Source organism: Pseudophryne corroboree, chromosome 2 (assembly GCF_028390025.1).
Source record: "Pseudophryne corroboree isolate aPseCor3 chromosome 2, aPseCor3.hap2, whole genome shotgun sequence".
NCBI classification, from domain to species: domain Eukaryota; kingdom Metazoa; phylum Chordata; class Amphibia; order Anura; family Myobatrachidae; genus Pseudophryne; species Pseudophryne corroboree.
Window position 1 is genome coordinate 878,823,704 of NC_086445.1, and position 18,780 is coordinate 878,842,483.

The 18,780-nt window shown below is 46.5% G+C and overlaps 1 protein-coding gene across 1 annotated transcript in view; it reads right to left on the reverse strand.

Annotated features, from left to right (window-relative positions):
• LOC135049942 (uncharacterized) overlaps positions 1–5,626 on the reverse strand; it is a 46,827-nt gene extending 41,201 nt beyond the window's left edge. The window contains exon 1 of the mRNA XM_063955976.1: positions 5,606–5,626. The gene's annotated coding sequence lies outside the window, so the exon portion shown is untranslated. The remainder of the gene's footprint in view (positions 1–5,605) is intronic.
• Positions 5,627–18,780: the final 13,154 nt, after the last annotated feature.

An 18,780-nucleotide genomic window follows, 5' to 3' on the forward strand; every position in this document is an offset into this window, starting at 1 on the left:
TAGATTTACCACATTTTTAACACGCATTTATATTTCCAACCGTGAAAATCAGAAACTCCCGTGCGAAGAACAGGTAGAAAATCTTGAGTTTATATATATGAAGATTTTTCTCACTAAGGACAGACAGGCAGCATCCTTGCCTGTCTGCGTTGTTGAAGCTGTGGGGGTCCTGTAGCAGCTCCTTGTGGCTCGTACCAGGACCTCCGGCACAGTCTCTGGGATTGACCAGATGCATGCGGCGCGCGTTGGGGTCCCCCATCAGCCGAATAGCAATGGCAGCAGGTGAGTACATCCGGCTTCCGAGTAGCGGACATGCTGGGAACTTTAAAAGGCGGTCTCCTAATACAACATGTATGTATCCTGAACTTCCAAAAGTCCCATCTGCAGCCAATACAGAAGGTCTTCCTCCCACCGGACAAAGCAACTTCCATTCAGGAAATGGTATGGCTGGTTCTACAACATCGAGTCAAAAAAATAGGTGAAATAGTAACTTGCGCCCTAGCTGCAGCTCGGTAAACCGCCAAAAAAGAGCACCACTCCTTTCTAGACAAAATATAACAAAGAAGGGCGATCTCCCAGCGCTGCTATACACAATTTTGATCCGTGTACTTTCTTGTTCCTCAAAGAGAAAACATATTGCATAACATATCCATTAGTAAATTCTCATGTTTCCAATAAATGTTTAAGATCCTTGCCTCTGGAGACTGACCTTTACAATGGGCCCTATGTGCGTTGAAAGGTATCTTTGGGTCCTTGCTTCTATTTTGGACCTCCTACTCAAATCAATTGCTCCACAATGATCGATATATGGATATCTCCTTAACACACCATGTCACATCAACTTTATAATAGGTCACCCATCTGCACCAGGCTTACCTTTATGTCAAGCTCTATATGCGCTGAAAGGTATCTTTTTGGTCCTGGCTTCTATTCTCGACCTCAGGTACCCCCACACAGATGGCTCCAGGGCAATCAATAGAGCAGCAAATCACGAAAAAAAGTATTCTTTATTCCATAAAAAAAAAATTTGAACAATATAAAAGTGATAAAAGAATTAAATACATCCACAAAACACTAAAACAGAAAAAAGAAAAAACTTAAACACAGGAGGTTCCCTATGTAGGAGAAGGTGAGACCACTTCCACTGGTACCCTTTAGATGGAATGGGGAATTTTTTTTTTTTATCCAACCAATATAGGTTGGAATAATCCGTGCCCAAGAATAGTTGTACCAACATACGTGGTGTGGTTCAGCCTAGGGTCCTCCTGTGTAAGTCCACCAACGCTTTTGAATGATCCGTTTGCGGCTGAGATCGGAGACGTGAGATCTCCATGGTAACGCATATAAACAGGAAGAACGTCAGCCGTGATTGGTGGAACATGTGACTACACAGGAGTTGGATTAGATATTATCCTGGATGGGATTGTTTATTTTATCTACAATAGTTACCTTATTGATCCAGTACTGTCTTTTTATCTAACCAATTATGTTAAAATATAAATTTTCATGGATGTATTTAAATGTATACAGCATATGGGCAGCTTATTTGGATGATATATATGTATATTACATGTTATTATAGGTTCTAGTTTGTATATGTATGTTACATGGATTATTTTTGATGGTGGAACCTGATTGGCTGAGGAGGATATGTAACACAGCCAGAGGGGTATAAAGGGACCAGGGGGGTCACTTCCACTGCACACCCTGAGGAAGGATTTTCTATCCGAAACGCGTTGGTGGACTTACACAGGAGGACCCTAGGCTGAACCACACCACGTATGTTGGTACAACTATTCTTGGGCAGGGATTATTCCAACCTATATTGGTTGGATACAAAAAAAATTCCCCATTCCATCTAAAGGGTACCAGTGGAAGTGGTCTCACCTTCTCCTACATAGGGAACCTCCTGTGTTTAAGTTTTTTCTTTTTTCTGTTTTAGTGTTTTGTGGATGTATTTAATTCTTTTATCAATTTTATATTGTTAAAAAAAAATTATGGAATAAAGAATACTTTTTTTCGTGATTTGCTGCTCTATTGATTGCCCTGGAGCCATCTGTGTGGTGGTACCTGAGGTCGAGAATAGAAGCCAGGACCAAAAAGATACCTTTCAGCGCATATAGGGCTTGACATAAAGGTAAGCCTGGTGCAGATGGGTGACCTATTATAAAGTTGATGTGACATGGTGTGTTATGGAGATATCCATATATCGATCATTGTGGAGCAATTGATTTGAGTAGGAGGTCCAAAATAGAAGCAAGGACCCAAAGATACCTTTCAATGCACATAGGGCCCATTGTAAAGGTCAGTCTCCAGAGGCAAGGATCTTAAAGATTTATTGGAAACATGAGAATTTACTAATGGATATGTTATGGAATATGTTTTCTCTTTGAGGAACAAGAAAGTATACGGATCAAAATTGTGTATAGCAGCGCTGGGAGATCGCCCTTCTATGTTATACTACAACATCGAGTGTCAGTGCACCTGTGCATTCGTCTACTCGGGAAGATGGTAGCAGCTTTCGAGGCCATTATGGTCACTTTCACTCCAGGCCATTTCGGCTGGATCTTATCTCTCAGTGGTCGGGATCATACCTGTTCTTACATCAACAAGTAACGCTGTCCCCCTCTCCTCTGGTGGCTGAACTCTCTCTCCTAAGGTGGCTGAACTCTGGTCACCTGTTGGAGGGCAGGAAGTTCAGTGTGTGGGATTGGACACTTCTCACAACCGACGCCAATTTGAAGAGATGGGCGGTGAATCTGAACAACCAGTTTCAGGGCCACTGGTCTCCACAGGAATTGACCCTGCCCATCAATATTCACAAACTCAGGGTGAAATTTATGCCTTGCAACTCGCTCAACCTCTGTTGCGAGGTCAGGCCATTAAAGTCCAGTCTAAACCGAAAGGGCGGCACACGCAGCAGTGCTGCAATGAAAGAAGTGAGATGTATCCTTTTGTGGGCGGAGGTATACGTCGTGGCCATGTCAGCAATCTTCATTCCAGTCATGGACAATTTGAATGCGGACTACCTAGGCCATCAGGACGTGCACCCACGGGAGTGGGCTCTCCATCCCCAGGTATTTAAATGGTTAGTTCGACAGTGGGATCTTCCTCACATTGACCTCATGGCATCCAGACAAAATCACAAGCAACCGTTTTACTGCTCTCGGACAAGGGAACCAGTGGCAGTGGTGGTAGATGCCCTCGCGACACTGTGGCACAACACCCTGTCTTGGTTCTGTTTGTAGTATTCCAGCCTCTGTCTTTTGCTAGTAGATGATCCGTGGCCTTTGCCACTGCAAGAGGGTCTTCTACAACAAGGTCTTTTCATCTATCCAGACTTAAGGTGGCTTCGTTTGACGGCATGGCTGTTGAAAAGGCCATACTAAGGCATAAGGGGATTCCAGCAGCAGTCATCCCTACGATGCTTTGGGCCAGAAAGGAGGTCACATCCAAACATTACCATACAATTTGGAAAGCTTATGTGATCTGGTGTGAAAAGCGTGGGACACCTATTATACCGTTTAAATTGTGGAGACTACTGCTTTTTCTCCAGGCAGATTTCTCTGCGGGCCTGCGTCTCAGATCCTTAAAGGTGCAGGTCTCCGCTCTTTCCATATTCTTAGAACTGAAATTAGCTTTACTTCTGGAAGTCCAAACGTTTTTGCAGGGGGTCCTCAGACTGCAAGCCCCCTTTATCCATGGGATATGGATCTGGTTCGTTCATTTGTACAATCCTCGTTGTTTGAACCTTTGGAAACAGTTGTGTTCAAATATCATTCCTGAAAGGTAGTTTTGCTTCTCGCCTGGCATCGGCCAAGTCAGTGTCTGAGATTGGAACTCTGGTCTGTCGACCTCTGTAACCGTACTAGAATGTCATTCCTTTCTAAAGTGGTTTTGGCTTTACATATAAATCAGCCTGTTGTGATCCCAGTTCTTCCATAGGATTCACAGTCTTCTAGATCCCTGGATGTAGTCAGGGCTCTCTGAATCTACGTGGACAAGACGGCTTCTCTACGGAAGATGGACTCTCTTTGTTTTGTAGGATGCGGCTCGGCCCGGGATGGCCGGCTTAAAAGCAGACTCTAGCTTGCTGGATTCGTCTGACTATCCAGCAGGCCTATGTGGCTTCCACTAGGGAGCCTCCGGCCTCCATTACAGCGCATTCCACACGCTATGTGGGTACCTCGTGGATGGCTGCTCGTGGGGTTTTCATGGCTCAGCTTTGCCAGGCGGCTACATGGTTCAGCCGTCATACTTTTGTCAGGTTTTATAGGTTTGACACATTTGCAGCCTCAGATTGTCAATGTGACCTTGCTGTAATGCAGGGTTCTCTGCGCTTTCCCACCCATATTGTGAGCTCAGGGACATCCCCACTGTAAAGATCCTCTAGTGTTCCCTAGTTAATTAAGGAGAAAACAGGATTTTGGTACTTACCGATAAATCCCTTTCTCCGATTCCAGAGGGGACACTGGACGGCCAACCTGCGCTGTTCCTACCTACCTTGTTGTTTTTATGTTGTTATGACTTGAATGTTATTGCTACTGTTTTTCTACAGTTTCACACATTTCTGTGTTGCATTATGTGTTTCTTGTTTCACCTCCTCTGTAAATTGTTTTTTCCAGTTCTCCTCGGGCACAGGGCCCGATTCAGAGCTGATCATATATGTGCTAAAAGTGCTAAAATTAGCACATCTACAATCAGAATCTCTGACATGCGGGGGGACGCCCAGCACAGGGCTAGTCCGCCCCACATGTCAAGCCACACCCCCAGCCAACCCCCCCCCCCCCCCCCCGAGCAAAGGTGCGAAAGCATTGCACGGTGGCAATGCTTTTGCACCTAGCGAGTAGCTCCCTGCCTGCGCAGCCTAGCTTTATTGGCAGGCGGCTACCCACCATGTTTTGGGTCGCAGCGGCTGCGTGTAACGTCATGCAGCCGCCAGGGCCTGCCCCAGCAATGGTCCGGACATGCCTGCGTTGTCCAGCCTGTGCCCCCCTGACGGCATTCTAATGCCACTGGCATGCCCCCTCCCACCCGGCGACCGCCTCTGCCTGTCAATCAGGCAGAGGCGATCGCAGCAGTGAGAATTAGGCCCACAGTTTCTTAAGACTAGTTTGGAGGGGGGGGGGCATAGAGGGGGAGGAGCTAGTCACACATCTAAATTTTTTAAATGCCCATCTTCCGGTTAGCACCCATCTATACCCCACTGTAAAAATCCTCCTGTGTCCCCTGTGGAATCGGAGAAAGGGATTTATTGGTAAGCACCAAAATCCTTTTTTTTTCTATTGTGTTTATACAGTAGTTATGTTTGTTCTTCCCTTTCCCGTCCTTTTCTGTTTCCAGATCCTCCTTGTGGATGGCACATTTCACTTGGACAGCTTGTTCCTGGTTGCTTGGGATTTCTTTTTCACCTGAACTGATATGCATGGTTGTCCCCATGTTTGGCCTCCGTTTTTCCTGACTATTCTCATAGTGTGCCATGTAAAGAAATGTATTGGATTACACAGTTCTCACACACACCACACATTGTATTTCTACATCAGTGTCTAGCACTATTAACTTTATTTCATGGAATGTCGTTGGCACTCCTAGAGTGATTACCCACCTTTGGTCACTGCACCCTGAAGTCACATTCCTTTAAGAAACTCACTGGTTGGAAAGTGGTGATAACACAATTAAGAGCCCTTGGATTCTGGACTTTTTTTCAGCCCCCTACAAAAAACAAAAAACAAAAAATTAGGTGTGGCGATAGTCTTTAGTAATAGTCTCTTGAATATGAGATACAAGATAAATTAATAGAACTAAATCCAGGCAGTACGTACATTCTTCTACATGTAACTATTCTTGGTAAATTATTTACGCTGCTAAAACTCTGGTCCTAGAACGCCCAATTACTTCTTTTATAGGAAAATATCCCATGTATTGTTGGGATTTTATACTCCTAATCTTATCGGGATTGGCACATGATCCCAGGGGACGGGATGCTGGCGGTCACAATACTGACGGCGGCATTCTGATGGTTACGATCCCAACAGGGGTGAGGTGAGGTAAGTATTATACCTCCCCTCCTGAACCCTCGGTACCAAAGCCTAACCCTAACCTCCTCCTTAGTGCTTCACCCTAACCCCCCCACCCCCGCCCCCCTTTCCGTGGCATATCCCTCCCGCCTTGGTACCTAAACCTAACACCCCCCTGGTATTCCAGTTTCGGGAAGCTGAACTGGTCGGGATTCCGGCAGCAGCGTTCTGGCAGATGTTGGGATACCGGCGTCGGTATTTCGGCAGTCGGGACACCGACAGCCGGAATCTTGAACGTATGCCATCTTATCATTAGAGAAGGTTTTAATGTAGTCGTCACTAGATACTCTACAGATACACTAGATACCTACATAGGTCAATGCACAACCACCTCTTGCTACGCTCCATTGGAGGTATCCACATCCTTAAGAATAGGCTTGGTATTTTTGACCCTTGGTGAATTAGTCATGATTCCAGCCGAGAATATAAATACATGTACGCAAAACAAAAATTACTTTTGGAATTTTTTCATTCTAGTTCATTTTATTTTTTTACTTATTTTACTGAAGCACAAGCATCACAATGCAAAATGACAAATAGTAAAGACATCACGCAAGACATGTTGAAAAGAGTACAGAGATCAAGATAAAACAATGGAATCACAAACATTTCAAGTAGCAATAAAGGACATGTAATGGACATCCACAATAAAATTGTAATAATATACAAAGCATGCAGTATGAAAGCATAATGATGCAAAGCGTCTTCCACTAGCATTTTCTAACTTTCTGAAAAAAGAAACAAAAGTGGGAGCAACAGCTTTTGCCGCAAAACAGCTTTTTACTCCCAAAAGAAATAATACAATACACTAGTGCATGCTAAGAAGATCAATAAGCAATCCCAATTTAGAGCTAATGTGCTCAGAGACCAAAACCAGGAGGTAGTAAACATGGGCGGATCCAGAAAAAAATGACAGGGGGGGCACCATGACTTGGGGGGTACTTTGTGCGCCAAAGGCAAGCACGCTCCTGGGAAAGTGGGTGTGGCCCACAATAATAAGCGTGGCTTCAAAGGGAATGCTGTATCCATGAGCTAGTGGGTGACAGGAATGGTAGACAAGGAGACACAGTGGGTGACAGGGAAAAGTTGACATGGAGAGGGAGAGGGTGATGCTTTGAAGAGGGTAACAGGAGAGAGAGGCGGATGTCGAGATAGTGATGCAGGGGAAAGGCAGTGTGTGAAAGGAGAGGGTGACAGGGAGAGGAAGTGGATGATGAGAGGGAGAAGGTGACGGCAGAGGCAGTAGGAGACAGGGAAAGGTAGTGGGTGACATTAAAAGGGTGACAGGGAGAGACAATGGATGACACCAGATAGAGGTTGATGGGGAGAGGCAGTGGATGATATATAGGGGGGCACTGGGCTGAATGGGAAATAGGCACTGACATGGTGGGAAGGGGTGGCACTATGTTGGAGAAGGGGGTACACTGGGCTTAATAAGGGAGGGAATACCCAGGGCTGGTAGGGTCGGAGACATTGGGATGGGAGGGGGGCCAGTGAGATGGTGGGGGACGCTAGGCAGGATGGGAAGGGGGCAGGGGGATCCCTGTGACTGAACTGGCAGGTAGGTTCTAGGTGGGGGGGCAATGACATCGATGGGCGCAGTGGGCTGGTGGGGGGAACACAAAGAATTACCCCTACCCACTGATATACCACCCCTGTACCCCCACACTAACACTGTTGATGGCCCCCTGCTATGGAAACTGTTCCCTGGTACTGGCATTGAGAAGAGTGGACGGAAGGTACCAGGGGTAGGATGGGGAGCGGACCTTTACCTGATGTCAGATATGGAGATCTGGCTGCCGCAGGGCCGGTGCTAGGGTGTTCGGCGCCCCCCTGCAAACTATAAATTTGCGCCCTCCCATAATCCTTTGGCGGCGCCGGGAAAAGGGGTGTGGTCTCACAAGTAAGGGGCATGGCAACACAATAGTACCCCCATTTAAATTTACGCCAAAATGTAGCACAATCTTATTTATCTTATACGTAATGCCCCACCCGTAATAGTAGCGTCCTTATGCATAATGCACCCCCAAGTAGTATTAGCGTCCTTATACATAATGCCTCCCCAGTAGTAGTAGCGTCCTTATACGTAATGCCTCCCAGTAGTAGTAGCGTCCTTACATGTAACGCCCGCCAGTAGTAGTAGCGTTATACTTAATGCCCCCCCTTTAGTAGCGTCCTTATACGTAATGCCCCCCCAGTAGTAGTAGCGTCCTTACACGTAATGGCCCCCCCAGTAGTAGTAGCGTCCTTACATGTGATGCCCCCCCAGTAGTAGTCAAGTCGTTATACGTAATGCCCCCCCAGTAGTGGTAGCGTCATTATATGTAATGCCCCCCTGTAGTTGCGTCCTTACACGTAATGCACCCCCCCAGTAGTAGCGTCCATAAAACGTGTGCGCACACACACAATTCACACACATAGACACACACATACACACCCACCATATATACACACACACACACATTTCTCTGTCACCCACCACTTACCTAAGCCACTGTCTCCCTCAGTACAGCACTGCAGCAGCCTGGTCCATGTAGCTCCGCCCCTTCTGTCCCATTTAGCCCCGCCCATTCTGGTACGTGTAGCTCCGCCCCCTCCTTTGATATGTACCGAGCCACTGACACACAGGTGAGGGGTGGGGGGGAGTGGGCTTTTCATGCTGCCAGCGCCGCACAGCAGCTGGCAGCAGCACGGGTGTCAGGACGGCACTCAGCAGCAGGACGCGGACCGGACAGAGGGGGACTTCAGTGCAGTCTAGCAACAGGACTGCACCATCTCCCCCCGTACTGCAGGGGGCCGCCGCCGCGTCCCATTTTCCCTTACAGTGTCGTGCACAGCACTATCAATTAAAAAAAAATCTTCTTCTAAACGACAGGGGGGGCACGTGCCTTGGTGCCCCCCCCCTGGATCCGCCACTGGTTGTAAAGGCCAGTACACACCAGAGAGATGTGTGCTGAGCGACCTGTCACAGACCGCGGCTCAGCACACATCTCTCCCCCCACTCAGCACAGCGTGATGTGTGCTGAGCGAAGGGGGGCTGCGGGGGGCTCATTTCACCCAGCATCGGGGCCGCGCATCGCTATAGCTGGGGGGCATACACACGGGAGATCCATGCTTAAAATCTAAGCAATCTAGTCAGATTGCTAAAATTTTAAGAACGGATCTCTCCGTGTGTACTCCCCTCCCCTTAAGTGTAGTCAAATTATAATGGGGCTCAGGAGTAACTTAACAGGGCCATTAATGCACAAGAAACATAAAGGATACTTAGAAGGCCCCCCAAAAAACAAATGTGAGATACAGTATGTTCAGCAAGATAAACATTTGTTCATCACATAAGCTATAACAAAAATCAGATTTATTATTTTATTATTTATTTATTATTTATTATTACCACTTTCTTATATAGCGCAGCATATTCCGTTGCGCTTTACAATTAGAACAACAGTTATAGAACAAAACTGGGTAAAAACAGACAGACATAGAGGTAGGAAGGCCCTGCTCGCAAGCAGGGCCGGCCTGAGCTTAATTTTTTTGGTAAGCGAGTTTAGACTTTGGCACCCCTTCATGGGATCAAATTTTAAAAAGGGTGCAGTGATCGCGCTGAGCCCCCCCAAAAAAGTGGATCCCACGGACCCCTCACTTTTAAAATTTGGGGTCCTATCTGTCCTTTTCTGGGTCCCATCGGAATGAAGGTTCATATTAATCTTATTAATTATTCAAATCTAAAAACAGACTTGATTTGGACACTACAAAAGTATTGCGAGGGGGAGGAGGAGGTGACAGTGCTGCTGGGCTGTGTAGCATACAGGACACTCTGCCCCAGAGCTGTAACTAGACATTTCAGTGCCCTTTGGCAGAAAGTATATTGGTGCTCCCCCTGCCATACATTAAACCAAGAACAGTGCGCGGCGAAGGCGCGCACCCAAAATTTAGGGGCGTGGCTTCATGGGGAAAGAGCACGGCCACATAACAGTACCAATTCACATTACACCACACAGGTAGAGCATGTTATATACACATTGCACCAGGTAGAGCACGTTACACAGATTGCGCCAGGTAGAGCACGTTACACAGATTGCGCCAGGTAGAGCACGTTACACAGATTGCGCCAGGTAGAGCACGTTATACAGATTGCGGCAGGTAGAGCACGTTACACAGATTGCGCCAGGTAGAACACGTTACACAGATTGCGCCAGGTAGAGCACGTTACACAGACTGCGCCAGGTAGAGCACGTTACACAGATTGCGCCAGGCATGAAGGGTGAGGGGGCATGGGGAGAGGGGCATGGAGAGGGGGGGGCATGGGGAGAGAGAGAGGCATGGGGGGGGAGAGAGAGGGGGGCATTGGAGGGAGGGGGTATGGGGGGAGATAGAGGGGCATTGGAGGGAGGGAGTGGGAGAGCAGTTTACCTGGAAGTTGAGAGGAGGCTCCGTGGACCTTCCAGTCAGGCGCTTTGGTGGGAAGTAGTCTCCGGTGGGGTCACTGCTGCAGCCGGGAGGAGGGAGGGAAATCAGAGATGCAGGAGCCCCTCCTCCTGCATCTTAAACTCTGTATCGGTAAATCCGCGCTGCCAGTAGCAGATTTACCGGTATGCTTGCTGACCTTGTGGGACGCGCAGCTGGAGGAGCTCTCAGCTCAGGCAGTCTGGGCAGTGGGCTTCTCTCTTACACCGTACTGCATCAACCGCTGCATCTCTGCTTACCCCCCTCGATAACTGCAGAGACGCGGTGGCAGCTGATGCAGTACGGTGTAAGAGAGAAGCCCGCTGCCCAGACTGCCTGAGCTGAGAGCTCCTCCAGCTGCGCGTCCTGCTACTGGCAGAGCGGGATAGGAGTCAGGAAGGACTGAGCAGCAGGTGTGGCGTGTGGGGGTGCTGGACATTAGGGCATGCCTGTGCCCCCGTGCGCACGCCTATGCTTACAACTATGACCAGCTGCATGGCGACCCAACCGGCCTATCACTCACCATCACACAGTCCCCCTCACCAGCTGGCGCTTCTCACGCTGGTCTCTGCCAGGAGCCGCCACTGGAAAGCTATGTGTGTATGCAGCTTGAGCTTCCGCTTCCGGGTAGCCATAATCCACTCCAGGCTGCCGGCGGCGGCGCCCTGCTCACTGTGGCGCCTTACTCGGCCGCATTTCCCGCGTAACGGGCGGGCCGGCCCTGCTCGCAAGCTTACAATCTATAGGGAAATAGACAATGATACACAAGGATAGATGCTACCTATTGCATAATGGTCCACCAGTTTGCTAGCTTCTTAATGGGTTGTATGATATGATCACCCAGCAATGTTGGCAAAGGGTCAGGACGGTGTGAGAGTAAAGAAAGACAAAATATGTGACGTTATGTGTACTGTACAGAGAGGCTGTAATTAGTTAGGGAAGCATTGAAGGTTATGTGGGTGGGTCTGGAATTTGATAGGATTGTCTGAAGAGGTGAGTTTTCAGGAAACGTTTAAAGGTTTGGAGACTAGAGGTGAGTCTTATTGTGATCTAGATCTAGCTCATGTTCCCGTTTTCACCTGGGCAAAGGTTTGCCGGACAGAACAGTTTACCCATTTTCTCTTACGTCCTAGAGGATGCTGAGGTCCACATTAGTACCATGGGGTATAGATGGGTCCCTTGGGAGCCAAGGGCATTTTAAAAGTTTAATAGTGTGGGCTGGCTCCTCCCTCTATTCCCCTCCTACCAGGCTCAGTTTAGAAAATATGCCCGGTGGAGCCGGTCACAGCTAGGGGAGCTCCTAGGAGTTTTTCTAGTTTTATTATTTTTTAACAGTTAGGTACAGGGAGGTTGCTGGCAACAACCTCCTTGCTTTGTGGGACTTAGGGGGGGGAGTAGGAACCAACCCTAGGGGTTAATGGTTCTCTGTCTCCGCTGACAGGACACTGAGCTCCTGAGGGTGCTGATCGCAAGCCCACGAGGCGACCGCTCACTCCCGCAGCATGGCCGCTACCCCCTAACAGAGCCAGAAGATGGAGTGGTGAGTATGACGCCGTTGCCCCGGTAAGCGGGTCACCGGCGGGAAATGGCGGCACAAGGGTAGGAGTGCAGCTCTGACAGGCTGCACTCCGGAGGGCTCAGCGGTACTTGTAGTGCGGCGCTGTGAGGGGCGCCCTGGGCCAGCGCAATACCCTACACTGGTCATGTATAGCTTACAAGGTCTAACCCACTGTTTGCTGCAGAAATTACCTCAGGCCAGTATAATCTCTAAGTGCAGGAAGACGCGCCATTACAGGGGGCGGAGCTTCTTCCTCAGAGCGGATCCAGCACTCACCAGTGCCCTTTTCTCCCTGCAGATCACTGTGTGGCTGGCTCCTTATACTCTGTGTCTCTCTGAAGGTACTCTGGGGGAAACTGTGTCTGCATTTTCATGTGTGCAGAGCCGGCCATAGGCATAAGCAAACTAGGCAATTGCCTAGGGCATTTGATATGCCTAGGAGCATCATCAACTTCTGCTGATTAAAATGATATGCGACATGCCTATATTCTGTATGTAGCATTTCATATGCAGATACAGCCACAGTCTCACACAGTATATTGGCATGCTGCATATCAGTTTAATCAGCAGAAGCTGCTTGTGCATCATAGCCACATAGCAATGCAAATAAGATGCATTTTCATAAAAAAAAGTGCCCGACGTTAGCATTGATGCAAGATTTGTGAGGACACATCTGTATCCAAGTAGAGGCAGAGGTCACAGTGTTAGTGGAAGTGTGAGTGCTGTGTGCATGTGAGTGGGTTGGTTGTGCAGTAGTGTTCAGAATATGTGTAAGGAGCATTATGTGTGTCATGTAAAAATGCATTAATAATGTGCAACATATGTGTAAAGGGCCACTATGTGTGTCATTATGTGTATAAGGGCATTAATAATGTGCGGCATATGTGTAACAGGGTACTAATGTATGTGTGTCATTATGTGTATAGGGGCACTTATAATGTGCAGCAAATGTGTAGGGGGCACTATGTGTGTCATTATGTGTATAAGGGCATTAATAATGTGCGGCATGTGTGTAAGGGACATTATGTGTAAAAGGGCATTAATAAAGGTTGTCATAATGTGTAAGGTGCATTATGTTTATAAGGACATTAATGTGTCTCATATGTGTAAGGGGCATTACTGTGTGGAATTGTGTATAAATGCATTACTAATGTGTGGCATTATGTGTATAAGGTGCTCTACTATGTGGCGTTGCAAATAGAAAGGGCACTACTGTGTCGTCTGATAAAGCTAAATATTTATCTTATTTAAAACCCTTTAAGAGGCCTAAGAACACTGTACGCTACTGACGTATGGAGTACCGTAAGGGTACGCACGTTGCGTAGCAATCGCTTAGCCGAGGTCGAGACGCTCAAGCGTCACGTTCGCTCACGGCCAAGAGATCACAGGCAGGCACGCTGTTGGCTGCCGACTAACGTAATGGTTCGCTATAGCGTAGCGGACGCTCGGGACCACGAGGAGATCACCAGCGGCGCAGACGCTCACAATGTTAAACCTTTATATCTAAACCATAAATAATGTAATATGCAGTAAAACCTTAGTGTAGAGATAGGGTGTAGATGCAACACAGTGTAACCTTATTAACTTAAAAGCTGTTTGAGCGTCACCGACGCTCTGTGAATACTTAACACTATAAGAAATACACAGATACCGTGCTTAGGGTCTAACGCCTTATATGAATGTTATACTTGCAAAAAGAATAATACAATACAAGTCACACACTACAATATAACATAGACTAACTAACCAGGTAACTACACATGAAATACAATACAATACTATTACGTTTAAGAGAATACGAGAGAAAGAGAAGAGAGAGAGAGAGAGATATGGCCCATAATAACAAGAAAGACAATATGATTGCGGAGAAAACTTACGCACAAGGGGAACGATCGCATGCGCCTCTGGACATCCAGCTCCCGATTTTCAGCAATGAGAACCGTTGAAGAGTGAGCTGGATGTGATCGGCTTGTCTATTTATGCCCCACACACAATACAATTCAATGGTCCCTACAATCTCATTGTTCATTGGACACAGGAATTCCTCCTCGCATTATAACAAAAGGTCATAGGTTGATTCATACAGGTGGGCTGTGACGATTTCCAACTGCTCAGGTGGGTGGGAAACTAGGTTTCCCGCCGCATGGATAAGTAAGTGCAAATAATAGTAAATGGACATAAACTTCTTATGTCCATAACTATTCGCACGAGCGATTAATCCGCTTCAAACCAACACCGGAATATTGCTAATTAAATACTCTTCCGATGGATACTAAACACCACAGTATTACTCCTGTCTGACCCTTCGTATCAAACAAAGAGGGATTTCTCTGTCCACGAACATGCTACATTAACCAAACTTTCAGAATCTATCAAAGGGACCATGATCTACAAAATACATTATATAGTGGAAATATGTAACGATTGAGTCGCACGCTACGAACACATGAACTCTACCGTAAATGCACATACCGCGCGCCCGCGGGTGCCCGCAACAGCGAGTATGCGCACGCACGGGAGAGCGCACGCATGCGCAGCGCGGACCTGTATGAGGTGCAAATATGGCAGTGTGCATCGTGATATTTTTCTTACTTTGACAGTCCACCCTTTGGCAGTCAACAATAACTGCCACTTCCTAAAACATTTCAAATAAGAGAAAAATATATGTCAGGGGTTAATACATTTACATGGTTGGGTAGGGGAGGAGAGGAGAAGGTAGGAAAAGGGTATGACCTAGTGAGATAGCAGAAGCATGTGTGTATGAATCCGTGTTTGGGGGTCATGTATCATCGTGCCGTACGTGTTTTAAATCAAGCTTCGAGGCATTGCGAAGTATACATTTGAATTCCTTCTTATCCCGTGGTACGGGTCTGTGGATGGGCTGTCAAACTTTACCGAGCTCTTTTCGGCTGTGGTTGTAACAAAATGGGGAGCACATTTTAGTTGATGATACATGAATGGGGGAATATGTGATTGCTGATATCTGTGCCTGTATTCCCTATCGACTATGTGTGTAATTACCTGAAGGTTGTAGAGATGAAGAAAAGACATAATTACGGTAAATGCAGTGGTATTCTATGTCAGGTAAATGAACATTTGTCGGTTGAAGTCTTGTTCGGTGTCTGTTGAATGCAGTCTTCTTTGTGCTTTTGCCAAAAGGCGTGTGGGCAAAAAGCTTTGTCAATGTCCATAGACTTACAAAAGTGTTGGGCTAGCGTAATTTTAAAATTTCTAGGGAAACTGGGGGTCTATGGCAAAGTTCATCAAATATCTGTGTATAAGGTTGTCAAAACTTCTTCTTTAATCCATCAGTTGTCTGTATACAGGATCATCAAATTCCTCGTCCAAGTGGGTCTTTTTACCTTGGAGAAAACGGAAAAACAGGTGAAAGAAACGGACCGTAGAAATCGCATTTTCATCACATCATTGTTTCTACATTTGGGTCATAAATCAAATCCATTGGAATTACAATTTCCTCACTCCTTAAACTCATCACCCTGGTACTTCGTTTACACTTTGTTAAAGCCTGACCGCATCTAAATATCAAGCCAATCGTTATGATAACACCTAAGATACATAGGAGAAACTTCCCAACATCCATTATGACTCCTTGAGCCCATTCTCCTAAACCAGAGAACCAATTTCGCGGGTTCAACCATGACACCCAACCAGTCAGCTCATTACCTACAGCAGCAAGAGTGAGATTGTGTCTCCTGCGAAATTCCCACTTCAGTTGGAGAATATCGTCCATCTTTTGGTCTATGACCTCGACCGGGTCCTCGGTACTATTTGTAATATATGTGCAACATTTCACGCCGTACTGCGTTGCCAGTGTGACACAATATCCACCTGTCACTGCCGTGAGATAATTGAGAATCATTCTATGCTGAACCAGTTCTGTTTTATAAGCTTGAAGTTCTCTTCCAGTATACCTAAACGTGTCATCATACATTTCTGTGATATTGTCTAACAAATTTGCGAGCGCAGATATGTATTTATAATTCAACACTCCTCTGGCGGTGCGAGTGATGTCTAACGCGATTAGAAACCGAATCCCGGTGGATTCATGAATCATGTCAGAGGCCGGATGCTCTGTTCTTTCTATCAGGTGCCGTTTAACTACGTGCTCGTAATGGGTGTGAGTATAAGGAGCTTGGGCAACACGGTGTATATCTTTCATTTTGGCATGTGATACAGTCATTACTTCAGGCAATACTTTTCCAATATAACACAATCCTTCAGAGTTTGGGGCAAGCCACTTATACGCCTTCCTCCCGCATATGAAATATGCATCATCGGGGAGAACATATGGGACGGAGTAGGACATAACCATATTACACATCTTCCATGTGAAATCTCCTAACCCTAATTCTCCCATCTGTCTAGTACACGTATCAGCTTGTACGATATGTGCACAGTATCCTGGTGATACCTCTCCAACTCTCGTAATCCTATTTCCTAGGGTATACCTATATCGGAAAGATTTTCCTCTACTGGCTATGTGGCGTATAAGTTCTGTATCTGTCGGCATTCTATCTGCTCTATATGAAAAGGTCATGGTTTGGTTACTCCATGACACTTCCCAATTTCCCGGCTTTCGGGGATTGGAAATGTTAAAACATATGAGGGATCTATCCACATGATATTGGTGGAGCTTCAAACTAGGAGGACTGGAGATATTAAACCTCCTGTCCACCGGCCTCCCACCACTTAGCTCAAGTACCTCCCCTATCGTTAAAGGAAATGGTACTAGTCCTGATTTGCTATGACCTTGAGGTACTTGAGAGCATACCCAACAATCTGTTTGATTTAGCACACTACCCACTAAGGAGTGATAGTCACTCAAGGGATGCCGGTCCATGTGGATATTAAAACTGGATTGGCATTTCTTGATGCACCCATCCTCAACTACATTGTCACAGAGCCTACAGATACAGTTTTCTTCAGCTAACAATCCTTCACAATTCCTTCTATGGTCAATGCTATCGGATCGTTTTCTGAAACTCGCCTTTGCTTGTTGATTATGTTGTTCTCGGAAAACTACGCCTCCATCTCTGTCATCAGAACCCATTCCAGAACCTCTCTCGACCTCCATGGTACTCTCGCCGGAACAGACTGCTCTGGTCAACATCATGGTCAACAGGAAAATCCGGATCACAGTCTCTTGGGGCAAGTCCATCTTATAGGAGGAAACGAAGAAGAATGAGAAGAGGGAAAAATAATTTGAGGGAGGGGGGATGGGAAGTGGAGAAAAACAATAAAAGGGAACAGGGAATCGACAACTGCTTTTGATCTTGTGATTCTCAATGCTCAGGTGCCGCCTCCGTCCTCCTGGAACAGACACTCCAGTGATACAACTTCCTCTACCGTCTGTTCCTTATCACGGGACCTCTCTGGATCAGCAACTTTCTTACAATGGGACGAATGAACCCAAGTCTCTCTCTCGGCAACTTTCAATGCTGTAGTGCTAATCAATAAGACTTGGTATGGTCCTTCCCATCTGTCAATAAGGCAACCTGAGCGTAGAAAATTCCGTATCATTACATAATCCCCAGGTTCAATGTCATGACAATTACTATCTGGTAAATCAGGAATCACCAACTTCAAATTATCATTTTGATTCCTTAGCTGTTTACTCATGTTAATCAAGTACTTTACAGTCACTTCATTGTTACACTTCAAATCATCCTGAGGGTTAATCATAACATGCGGTTGTCGACCAAACAAGATTTCAAAGGGAGACAGATTAAGAGGGGACCTGGGAGTGGTTCTGATGCTGTACAGTACAATGGGTAGAGCTTCTGGCCATGTCAATCCTGTTTCTGCCATAACTTTGCTCAGTTTATTTTTAATAGTGCTGTTCACTCTTTCCACCTTCGCACTCGCCTGTGGACGGTATGGAGTGTGCAGCTTGCTATCAATTCCCATCAACTTACACATTCCTTGAAAGACATCACCTGTAAAATGGGTACCCCTATCACTTTCAATTATTCTAGGGATACCATATCTACATACAAATTCCTGCACAATTTTCTTAGCAGTAAACATAGCGGTATTTGTGGCCGCAGGAAATGCTTCGACCCAATTTGAGAATACATCTATACAAACAAATTTCGACAAGGGGGTAATTGAATAAAGTCAATCTGTATTACCTGAAAAGGACCGCCTGTAGGTGGGATATGAGATGGTTCTGTTGGTATTGCCTTTCCGATATTCTTTCTCAAGCATGTAAGGCATGACATTGCTCTCTTACTTGCATGAGATGAAAATCCTGGGGCGCACCAATATGCTCTTACCAACTTGCACATTCCTTCCTTGCCCAGATGAGTCAGCCCGTGAGCTGCCTCAGCTAAACATGGGAGATATGCTCTGGGGGCCACCGGTTTACCTTGTCCATCCGTCCAGAGTCCTGAGGACTCCTGGCCATATCCCTTTGCCTTCCAGGCTGCCTTTTCCTGTGTGGAACACAAATTTTGCATCTCACAGAACTTCTGTGTGTTGATGGTATTAAATACCATCAGTTGTGTGGTGTCTGTCTGTCTGGGGGTCCCAGCTGCTAACTTAGCTGCTTCGTCTGCTCGGCTGTTACCAAGTGATACTGGGTCTTGGCTATATGTGTGTGCTTTACACTTGATAACAGCCACTCTGTCGGGTTCCTGTATCGCTGTTAGAAGCCTTTTGATGTGAGCTGCATGCGCTACC